Genomic DNA, 12,648 nt, shown 5'->3' on the forward strand with positions numbered 1-12,648 from the left:
AGGTGATGTTGGATCTCAACATTCTTGTAACTTGGGTAGTAATTATGTATTGCTAGATACCGCTCATTACTTATGCTTCTAAATGAGTTTAGGGGCATTGCCAACGTTACAAGAACCTATTGGGTCACACACAAAGAACAAGTGGATGGAGATTAGGTTCATATGATGAACCAAGAGGATTAGATTCATTTGATGAATCAAATTGGATTAAGACTAATCCTAATTGGGATAATTGGGTTAGATTCAAGTTGATTCATGTATTCAATGAGTCAAATTTAGATTATGACTCATTAAATCAACTTAATTTAATGAATTAGATTCATTATATTAAGTTGGCTTGAATCAAATAGTTAGATTAGATCAACCATGGAAGAGATTTGGTCAAGTTTGACTTGACTTGAGAGGAAGAGGAAGAGTCAAGTTTGACTTGACTAATTGCCACATCATTAGTGAGATGGCAAGATGTGGACCAATGATGATGCTCCACATCATCATGGTGTGCCACCACATGGAGGTTACAAACCTCCTTTCCCATGCATGTGGCCGGCCATATTAAATGAGTGGGAGTTACTCATGTGGCCGGCCACACAAGAGAATGAATGGAATGAATTTTTCATTCAAGAGACTCATTCATTCCTTCTTCTTCCTCTAGCCATTCTCTTCTCCCTCTCCTCTTCTCTTGTCCGTGAGTTTACAAGGGAAGAAACAAGGTGAGTGGTTTTGAGTTTAAAGAATAAAAGTAGAGTGATTGTCACAAAGAAGAAGAAGAAGAGTGTTCTTGAGATTCATTCTTTTTCTCTTTTCTATCTTCTTTTCCCAATCTCATCCGAGAGCACCAAGAAGTGCTAGCACACTTGTGGTGTTCTCTTCTCCATCCTTGTTTGTTAGAGAACACATCTTGTTCGTGTGGATACTTCTAGAGAGCTGTCTACTTTGACAACTTCGAGATCCGGCACCGTTTGGACGAGCGGGATACGCGAGGGCGCGCTTCAAAGGTATAACCCTTTTCATATAGATCTAGGAGTAGATCTAAGTAGAAACTCGTACATGTAATTTTTTTGAAATCTATTCTTCGCACGAGATCCAGTGGCATGGGTGATTCGGGGTTTCCGCGACGCGAAAACGTAGTTTTCGCGGCCCGAAAAACCCAACATCACCTAAGTCCTTCATTGAGAAGCAACTCCCTAGCCAGGTCTTGATAGAATAAAGCAAAGGGATGTCCTTCCCAATGAGTAGTATGTCATCCACATACAATATGAGGAAGACAACTATAACCCCTACAACCTTCTTGTAGACTCAAGGCTCATCTTCGTTCTTGATGAAACCAAACTGTTTGATTGCATCATCGAATCAAAGATTCCAGCTCCGAGAAGCTTGCTTTAGTCCATAAATGGACCTAAGCAGCTTGCATACTCTGCTAGTATGCTGTGGATCTACAAAACCCTCAGGTTATGTCATGTACACATCCTCGAGTAGGTTTCCATTCAGAAACGCGGTTTTGACATCCATCTGCCATATCTCATAGTCATGGTAAGCTGCAATAGCAAGCATGATCCGAATGGACTTAAACATCGCTACTAGAGAAAAGGTTTCATCATAGTCAATACCATAAATCTGCTTGAAACCTTTAGCTACCAAGCGACCTTTATAGATAAGTCCATCCATGTCAGTCTTTCTCTTAAAGACCCACTTACACCCAATGGGTTTTACCCCTTCAGGTGGATCAACCAAAGTCCATTCTTGGTTGGTGTACATGGATTCCATTTCGGATCTCATGACCTCTAGCCATTTCTCGGAATCTGGTCTCATCACAGCTTCCTGATAGGTGGTAGGCTCATCCTCTATGAGCACAACGTCATCATGGTCAAACAAGAGAAATGAGTATCTCTCAGGCTGACGACGTACCCTATCAGACCTGCGAAGTGGTATGTATACTTGAACTGGTTGTTGTTCCTCAACTCTTTGTGAAACAACATCATCCATAACACTTTGTGGTTCCAGTTCAACTTCCATCGAGGCTTCAGTGCTATTGTTCGCATCTTGAATTTCTTCAAGATCGAACGTGCTCTCACTAGTCTTTCTAGAAACAAAGTCCCTTTCTAGAAAGACTCCAGTCTTTGCCACAACTATCTTGTGTTGACTGGGAATGTAGAAGTAATATCCCTTAGTTTCCTTGGAATATCCAATAAAGTAGCACTTGTCGGATTTGGGTCCTAACTTGTCTAAGACTTGATGTCGAACGTAAGCCTCACAATCCCAAATCCTCATGAAAGACACCTGGGCATCTCTCCCAGTCCATATCCTATATGGTGTCTTTATCACGGCCTTAGATGGAACTCGGTTGAGTATAAAAGCTGCCGTGTCTAGAGCATAGCCCCAAAGGTATGTCGGAAGATCTGTGTGACTCATCATAGATCGTACCATATCCAATAGGGTACAATTCCTCCTTTCGGATACACCATTCCACCGTGGTGTTCCAGGAGGAGTGAGTTGGGATAGAATCCCACACTCAGCTAGGTAGTCACAAAACTCATGGCTAAGGTATTCTCCACCTCGATCTGATCGAAGTATCTTAATACTCTTGCCAAGCTGGTTCTGTACTTCATTCTTGAATTCTTTAAACTTTTGAAAGGATTCAGACTTATGTGTCGTCAAGTACACATAACCATATCTACTGAAGGCATCAGTAAATGTGATGAAGTACCTATAACCCCCTCTAGCAGCGACATTGAATGGCCACATACATCACTATGTATGAGTCCTAACAAATCAATCGCTCTTTCGCTGTGGCCACTAAAGGGAGTCTTGGTCATCTTGCCTAGTAGGCATGACTCGCACGTCTCAAAAGATTCAAAATCAAATGAGTCCAGCAAACCATCCTTATGGAGCTGGGATAAGCGCTTGTCATTTATATGACCTAAGCGACAGTGCCAGAGATAGGTTTGATTCATGTCATTTGACTTGAACCTCTTGGTATTTATGTTATAGATAGGGCTTTGAAGATCTAGAATGTAGAGTCCGTTCATTAGAGGTGCATTACAATAGAACATATCTTTTAAATAAACAGAACAACATTTGTCCTTAATTATAAAAGAGAAACCTTTCTTGTCTAAACAAGAAACTGAAATTATGTTCTTAGTTAATGCAGGCACATAACAACAATCATCCAACTCTAATACAAGCCCAGAGGGCAGAGATAGAAAATAAGTCCCTACAGCAACAGCAACAACCCGTGCTCCATTGCCTACGCGTAGGTCCACCTCGCCCTTCGCCAATGCCCTGCTATTTCTCAGCGCCTGCACATTAGTACAAATGTGAGATGCACATCCGGTATCTAATACCCATGATGAAGAAATAGATAGATTGACTTCTATAACATATATACCTGAAGTGGAAGTCTCACTTCGCTTCTTCTTAAGATCTTCTAGGTACACCTTGCAGTTCCTCTTCCAGTGCCCGGTCTGACCGCAGTGGAAGCAGGTAGTGATTGCTTTAATCCGCAAGTGCACGGTTTATCGTCAAGTAATAAAATATCGATCCCACAGGGACTGGGTCAAGTACTAGAAATGTACGAGTTTCAATTATCCAAACGAATGATCTAATGAGAAATTTTACTCTAAATCAACAATTCAAGCGAACGAAAATCAACGAAAATATTAAGAGATAAAAACAATCCTAGGATTACGGTTTCACCACTCTAACTATTATCATGACGGTTCTCCGATAATGACTACTTATACCTAGGTTGGCTTCTTTTGTTTGAATGCAACTTTCTTTATCAAGGTATCCGAATTAGATGATCTTTCATGCTTTGAAATCCTGTCACTAGATTCCTGCAAACCTATCTATACGTCCACCAGATTCGTAAGTTGATTCCTAAAATACCAACGGCCACTTTTGGTGATCACGCTGATGTATCTACTTTGATCCGTCTCCAATCTTATGGCATACGTACACAGATGACTCTTACTTGCATAGGATCCTGTCACATAAATCCCGCAAAGCCTATCTAGTCAATTACCACTTTCACAGAAACCAATCAAAGCATCATTCAACAATTTAAACAACCAACGAAAATATGCATAATCGAAAACCAGAGTTAACAACAAATCATGAACATAATTAGGGGCTACTCCCTTAACCTAAGATTCAAACAACTACTCCATTACACCAGAGAATTCGACAATAAGATAAGGAAAAGACATTACTAATCGTCCTTGCTGATGTCGTCTATCTCCAAGTCTCAATTACCGCCGTTTTCCCCGACCCCCTGGTTTTAGGTTTTCTACCCTTTAATAGAGCCTCCTCTCCTTGATAGTCGGTATCACCATTGGATTGACCCTTTCCATCTTTTAAAATCATCGCCGCAATAATAGCAATCTCATTACACGGCCCGATCATGTCCTCCTCTGCTTCCTGCGTCGCTCTTCAACATCTCCGCCACGCCCGTGTTCAACAACACGCCTTGAGCGTGTTGGTCGCTGAAAACCTCGACACGCCCGTGTTTATCAACAACACGGCCGTGTTGTTCTGATACCCTGGGTAATTCGGCTGGTTTTGTGCATCCTGTCATCAGAATTCAACGCAAAGCAGTATCCTTCGTCCAAATATGTTAAACCAAATAAAGACTAACAAATATGCTTCTAACAAGATAAAATGAGATGAAATGCATATATGTTTTATGCTCAAAACTGTACATGAGTTGCACACATCAAAAATCCCCACACTTGAACATTTGCTTGTCCTCGAGCAAAGAAAAATAAAGACAATCTATGTGTGAAAATCATGAAAATAGTTATTGGCAATTCATCCCAAGCTATAAAATTGGTCTTAATTTTCTCAAGTCATTCCCTGCAGCTTAGCTCAAAAGATCCCCATTTAGTGCATGTGAAGAAATCAACCCCCCAAGGTTTTGGATACCAATCTAGATTCATCACCCCTATTACCGTGTTCCTCTCCTTTCTAGTGTAGAGGCACTTACCTGCCCTAACACTTGGTTCATCCCCTCAATATCACACAAGGTCTCAAAGGACCACCCTCGAGAAGAAAAGAAAGAAGGAATTAGCAGTGGTCATTTCCCCAGTAACTAGTTGACCTCAAAAGGACACCTTCTTTAGGTGTTTCCCTAGTAGCTACCTAATCTCAAAGGGGTGCGCCAAAAGAAATTCCAGCTCCTTTTTTTTTTTTTTTTTTTTTTTTTTTTTTACAAAAACTCCTAGGAGAAGTGTTTATCCAGTAACCAAAATGCTCATGAAAGTCACCATAGAAAATTGAGTACTAATCCGGTAAAGAAATTTAAATCCTTTTCAAATGCCGCCACCTTAGGGGTTGTGTGAAAAGTGAAACAGGGTTCTTAATGAATAAGCCACAAAGAATTTCCTAGATCCAACTAATAATCAAGTTATACTACAAGAGATGAGAGGGCAACAAAGTATCAAAGACTCTTGAACACATAGTGTCTATATCAATCAAAACAATAGGTATATATAAAAAAAATATAAAACTGAAACCGAATTTAAAACAGGAATGCAAAAACTTAAAAACGAACAACCAAAGATAAAGAAAAATAACTAGAAAAGAGGTCACCTAATAGTTATGGCAAGGTAAAGCCTAAGATCTGCGATCATCTTCCTCTTGCCATCTTCTCCTTTGCTCTGCACGAAATTCACTTTCTTCTTGCCAAAATTTTTCCTCACAATTTCTTCCTTGAATTATTTTGGCCGACATGGAACTAAGGAATTCTAAAGTTATACTAGGGTAGGTAGGGTAATGGCTAGTCAAAAATTGTCCCCATCCCATCCTATTTGCCATCCAATATATATCTTCCTTAATACCTAGCGCAGCAATTGTATAAGAGTCCATATATCTAGTGGAAACTATTTTTCGTTTTTCAAGCTTGTTAAAACGAGATTTATGAATATCATCACGAAAGATTAAACCAAAAGGGTTATCAGACCGATCACCTTGGTCTTGCGCTTTCCGTTTTCCTTTGTCTTTTGAAGAAGAGGGTGCCTTCCCCGTTTTCACACGCTTGCTCATCTTTGCCGGAGGAAAATCTTCACCGGTGCACGTTTAAGAATTGAATGAGAAGAACGCAGACGATCGGAAACTGCTCTGGAACCAACGGCGAAAACTTCGAAGAGTCACGGGCGTGTTCTGACCTAAAACCCGTCGCGCCTATTTAAAAACCCTACGGCACGCCCGTGTCTCTTGACACGCCCTGGGCGTGCTGTCTTCTGGAAAACCCGACAGCCACCCACATACCTGACAGCAACCAACACGGGCGTGTTTGAAATTTGCACGGCCGTGTTCTCCTCTGTTACCTGGGCAGTTGTTCTGCAAATAAAATGAAAAATAAAATGAAAAAGAAAATAAAAGATAAAAGTATAAGGTAAGAAATTGGGTTGCCTCCCAACTAGCGCTTGTTTACGGTCATTAGCTTGACCAATATGATGTTACTCAAGTGGACTCGAGGAGGTTCTGCTCTCCTCCCTTAGGAGTTGGTTCGCTCAGATATGTTTTTAGCCTTTGCCCATTCACTTTGAAGACTCCGGTGGTTTCATTCGATATATCCACAGCTCCATAAGGATAAACTTTCTTTACTTCAAAAGGACCCGACCATCTGGATTTAAGCTTTCCTGGAAAGAGTTTCAATCGAGAGTTGAACAATAATACAAGATCACCCTCTTGGAATTCCCTACGCATAATGTGTTGATCATGCCAACGCTTAGTCCTTTCTTTATAGGATTTTGCATGCTCATAAGCGTCAAGTCGGAGTTCTTCTAGTTCATCAAGCTGGAGCCTTCTTTTCTCTCCGGCATTCTTTAGATCGAAATTCAATAATTGTATTGCCCAGAAAGCCTTGTGTTCCAACTCTACAGGAAGATGACAAGATTTCCCATACACCAAGCGAAACGGCGTCATACCAATAGGAGTCTTGTAAGCTGTCCGATATGCCCATAGAGCGTCATCCAATTTTTCTGACCAATCTGTTCGTGAATGCTTCACAGATTTCTCTAAAATGCTTTTGATTTCTCTATTTGATACTTCCACTTGTCCACTGGTTTGGGGGTGATACGGAGAGGCAATCTTATGAGTTACTCCATACTTTTTGAGAAGATTTTCAAATTGTCTTTCAATGAAGTGTGAACCTCCATCGCTAATCACCGCTCGAGGAATTCCAAATCTAGGAAATAAGATTTTCTTAAAAAGTTTTATCACAGTCTTCGCGTCATTCGTTGGAGATGGTATAGCTTCAACCCACTTTGATACGTAGTCCACTGCTACCAGAATGTAGATATTGTTATGAGACGGGGGAAATGGTCCCATGTAATCAATCCCCCAAACATCGAAAAGTTCAACTTCTAGAATTGAATTCAGTGGCATCTCATGTCTCTTGGAAATGTTCCCCGTTCTTTGGCATCTATCACAAGTCAATACATAATCACGAGCATCTCTGAAAATATGTGGCCAATAAAATCCTGCATGTAAGACTTTAGCAGCTGTCTTCGAAGTACTTGCATGACCGCCATATGATGAAGAATGACAATGATAAAGTATATCTTTTATTTCATCCTCCGGTACACATCTCCTGTAAATAGTATCAGCACACTTCTTGAAAAGCAGTGGATCATCCCATACATAGCTCTTGACATCGCCAAAAAACTTCTTTCTCTGTTGGTAACTCATCTGATGAGGTAAAATTCCACAAGCAAGAAAATTTGCGTAGTCTGCGTACCATGGAGAATCAATCCTTTTTATAGCAAGGAGATGTTCATCTATAAAACAGTCATCAATTGGAAGATCTTCCTCCTTGGTCCCACTCTGTCCCTGATATAGTCTTGATAAGTGATCCGCTACCACATTCTCAGTTCCCTGCTTATCCTTTATTTCTAAATCAAATTCTTGCAAAAGAAGAATCCATCTTATGAGCCTTGGCTTAGCATCCTTTTTGCTCAATAGATATCTTATGGCCGCGTGATCTGTGTAAACAATAACCTTAGAGCCAACGAGGTATGATCTGAATTTATCCAAGGCAAAAACAATTGCTAAGAGTTCCTTCTCCGTAGTTGCGTAGTTCATCTGAGCATCATCCAGAGTTCGGCTAGCATAATAGATCGCATGTACCTTCCGGTCTCTTCTTTGTCCCAAGACTGCTCCCACTGCATAGTCACTCGCATCACACATGATTTCAAAAGGTAAAGTCCAATCGGGAACTTGCATTATCGGAGCTGAGATCAAAGCTTCCTTCAACCTGGAAAAAGCATCCAAACAATTTTCATCAAAAAGAAATTCAGTTTCCTTAATTAACAAATTTGTCAAAGGTTTAGAGATCTTTGAAAAATCTTTGATGAAACGCCGGTAGAATCCTGCATGTCCTAAAAAACTTCGCACTCCCTTAACGTTTGTCGGTGGAGGTAGATTTTCAATTACTTCCACCTTTGCCGTGTCTACTTCAATTCCTCGCTCTGAAACCAAATGTCCTAGCACAATGCCTTCTCTTACCATAAAGTGGCATTTTTCCCAGTTTAAAACCAAGTTTGTTTCTTCGCATCTCTGCAGAACATTAACCAAATTGGACAAGCAAGTATCAAAGTTAGTACCATAGACTGAAAAATCATCCATAAAAACTTCCATAATATTCTCAATCATATCAGAAAAAATAGCCATCATACAACGTTGAAAGGTAGCTGGTGCATTGCAAAGACCAAAAGGCATTCTCCTATAGGCAAAGGTACCATAAGGACATGTAAACGTGGTTTTTTCCTGGTCATTTGGATGTATAGGGATTTGATAAAAACCAGAATACCCATCTAGAAAACAGAAATAGGAGTGTTTTGCCAACCTATCTAACATCTGATCAATGAATGGAAGTGGGAAGTGATCTTTCCTAGTTTCTTTGTTTAATTTCCGATAGTCAATACACATTCTCCACCCCGTAACCGTCCTAGTGGGAATCAACTCATTATTTGAATTTCTAACTACTGTCATCCCACCTTTCTTTGGCACAACATGAACCGGACTTACCCATTCACTATCAGAGATTGGATAAATTATTCCTGCATCTAGTAATTTCAAAACCTCTTTCTTGACCACTTCTTTCATGTTAGGATTAAGCCTCCTTTGTCTCTCAACTGAAGGTTTAAAATCTTTCTCGAGCAAAATTCTATGCATGCATAATGAAGGGCTAATCCCTTTTATGTCTTCAATGGTATATCCTATGGCTTTAATATGCATTCTAAGCACATGGAGCAGCTTTTCAGTATCTACTTCATTTAAACTTGCATTTACAATCACGGGGAATGTAGAATTATCACCAAGAAATTCATACCTGAGGGTTGATGGAAGAGGTTTAAGTTCTACCTGCGGTGATTCATGGTTTTCACTTTCCAATGATTTTTGTTCTAACCTCGCTTCTTCAGTCATATGCCGCACAAGGTTGATTTGTCCTCCATCTTCACTGCTCTTTGCAACGTCTTCATCATCCGAGTATGCATCCAGTGTATCGCTGAATCCGAGAAACGGTTCTTCCTCTTCTTCAACCATCTGCACCTCATCAATCCTGCAACACACATTCTGCAGGAAGGGTTGTTTAATAGCTTTAGACAAATCAAACTCAATTTTTTCGCTACCTACGGCTAACGACAGCTTGTGATTTTTAACATCAATTACGGCTCCTGCAGTGGCCAAGAAAGGTCTTCCTAGTATAATAGGTATGTATGGATCTTCATCCATTTCTAGAACAACAAAATCTGCAGGAACGACAAATTTCCCAACCGTGACAGGTACATTTTCCAATATACCTAAAGGATATCTCACAGAGCGATCAGCAAGTTGCAAAGCTAGTGTTGTAATTTTCAATTCACCCAAGTTTAATTTCTTACACAGTGAAAATGGAATAAGATTGACACTAGCTCCTAGATCACAAAAAGCTTTATCAAAGTTATGATTCCTAATCATGCATGGGATTGAAAAACTACCTGGATCCTTGAGTTTAGGAGGTAACCTGTTTTGAATTAAAGCACTACATTCCTCCATCAGTGCCACCGTTACGCTCTCCTCAATTTTCCTTTTGTTTGTCAATATGTCTTTCAGAAATTTTGAGTATGTGGGCATTTGCTGCAAGGCTTCTGTGAATGGAATGTTAATATACAACTTCCTTAGGACATCAAGAAACTTACCAAATTGTTCATCAAGTTTGGCCTTAATTATTCTCTGAGGGAATGGAATCGGTGGTACGTATTTTTCTAAGTGTGGGGATTTTTGGCCTTCAGATATATTTTTTTTTTTCAGAAGTAGAGAATGACACGGGTGTGCTGTTCATTCCGACACGGGCGCACTGTTCGCTGGAGGATCTCTCGCTGATTGGCACGGGCGTGCTAATCACCACGTCCTGGTCGTGTTCTTCTCTGTCCGGAAATAGCTTTGGGTTATCCTTGAGCTCATTTACTCTCTTTCCACTCCTCAAGGTAATCGCATTACAATGCTCCACAGGATTTGTTTCTGGTCTTCCCGAAAATCTCCCTGGTACTCTCGAGGGCGAATCGGCGACCTGCGCAAGTTGATTTTCCAACATTTTAGTATGATTCGCTAAATTATCTATCTTACCGGATATTTGGGAGATTGCTTCGGCTGTCTCTGAATGCTTCCGATTAGATTCCACCATGTGTTGTCGATATTCATCATTTTGTTTCGATTGGGTAGCAATGAAGTTTTCCATCATAACTTCCAAGTTAGACTTCTTCTCTTGCTGAAATCCTCCAGACGCTCCATAATTATTCTGCCCGGATTGATTTTGATTATTTCTGTAGGAAAAATTTGGATGATTTCTCCATCCCGGATTGTAGGTATTTGAATACGGATTGTTGTTTGGCTTTTGAGCATAGTTATTTATCGCATCAACTTGTTCTACCTGCGCTCCGGTAGGTTGCGTGACCATTATTTGGCAATTCATAGCTGAATGTCCTGTCACTCCACAAATCTCACAGATGATACTAGAAACAGCATTAACATTAAAATTTTCAAATTTATAGGTTAATGCATCAACCTTTGCCGCAAGACTATCTAAAGCGCTCACCTCATACTTACCTGCCAATCGAACAGGATTCTCTCTCTCTATCGCCCATTGGTGATGATTCAATGCCACGCTTTCGATAATATCGAATGCCTCCTCTAAGGTTTTGTTCATGAGCGCACCACCTGCAGCAGAGTCTAAAGAGACTTTAGTAGAGTAGGAAATTCCGTTATAAAAGGTATGGATTACGAGCCATTTCTCCAGTCCGTGATGTGGGCATTGCTGCAGTAGTCCTTTAAATCGGTCCCAAGCTTCGAAAAGAGATTCTCCATCTTTTTGCGTAAAATTTGTGATTTGGTGACGGAGTGAAGCAGTCTTGCTTGGTGGAAAATACTTATCTAAAAATTTCTGCTCGAGTTGCTCCCATGTTGTGATACAGTCCGATGGAAGCGAATGTAACCAAGCTCGTGCTTTGTCCCTTAAAGAGAAAGGGAAAAGTCGCAATCTGATCGCATCTGCAGAGGCTCCATTATATTTAAGAGTTTCACAGAATTCCAGAAACACTTCCATATGAAGATTTGGATCCTCCGTAGGTGCTCCTCCAAACTGATGTTGTTGGATCATATTCAGTAAAGCAGGCTTCAGTTCAAAGTTATTTGCTTCAATTGGAGGCCTTCTAATACTAGATCTCAGGCCTCTAGCACTTGGCGCAGCATAGTCTCTCAACAGCTTGTTCTCTACCTGATTGTTCTCTTCTTGATTGGCCATCTCTCGTTGTTTTTGAAGTCGTCTCTGAGTGCGAAAGGTTCGTTCTATTTCGGGATCAACTTCAAGAAGGACTCCTCCTTGACCTGACCTAAGCATTCAACGCGAGAAAGGAATACTTCCAAATATAGAAAATTGAGTTGCAAAATTGGAAAACACAATTATGGAAAATGAATAAGAAAAATTACATAGAAATCTGGATTAATCAAACTGCAATATTCTAATATTGACACAGTCCCCGGCAACGGCGCCAAAAACTTGATTGCTTTAATCCGCAAGTGCACGGTTTATCGTCAAGTAATAAAATATCGATCCCACAGGGACTGGGTCAAGTACTAGAAATGTACGAGTTTCAATTATCCAAACGAATGATCTAATGAGAAATTTTACTCTAAATCAACAATTCAAGCGAACGAAAATCAACGAAAATATTAAGAGATAAAAACAATCCTAGGATTACGGTTTCACCACTCTAACTATTATCATGACGGTTCTCCGATAATGACTACTTATACCTAGGTTGGCTTCTTTTGTTTGAATGCAACTTTCTTTATCAAGGTATCCGAATTAGATGATCTTTCATGCTTTGAAATCCTGTCACTAGATTCCTGCAAACCTATCTATACGTCCACCAGATTCGTAAGTTGATTCCTAAAATACCAACGGCCACTTTTGGTGATCACACTGATGTATCTACTTTGATCCGTCTCCAATCTTATGGCATACGTACACAGATGACTCTTACTTGCATATGATCCTATCACATAAATCCCGCAAAGCCTATCTAGTCAATTACCACTTTCACAGAAACCAATCAAAGCATCATTCAACAATTTAAACAACCAACGAAAATATGCATAATCGAAAAC

At 40.2% G+C, this 12,648-nt stretch overlaps 1 non-coding gene and 1 pseudogene across 1 annotated transcript; one reads left to right on the forward strand and one right to left on the reverse strand.

Moving 5' to 3' along the window:
* Positions 1–4,452: 4,452 nt before the first annotated feature.
* LOC122050734 lies at positions 4,453–11,782 on the reverse strand (annotated as a pseudogene).
* Positions 11,277–11,383, forward strand: LOC122054326. Its single transcript, XR_006132653.1, has one exon. It is a non-coding gene; the product is annotated as a small nucleolar RNA R71 (small nucleolar RNA).
* Positions 11,783–12,648: the final 866 nt, after the last annotated feature.

Source organism: Zingiber officinale, chromosome 3A (assembly GCF_018446385.1).
Source record: "Zingiber officinale cultivar Zhangliang chromosome 3A, Zo_v1.1, whole genome shotgun sequence".
NCBI classification, from domain to species: Eukaryota; Viridiplantae; Streptophyta; class Magnoliopsida; order Zingiberales; family Zingiberaceae; genus Zingiber; species Zingiber officinale.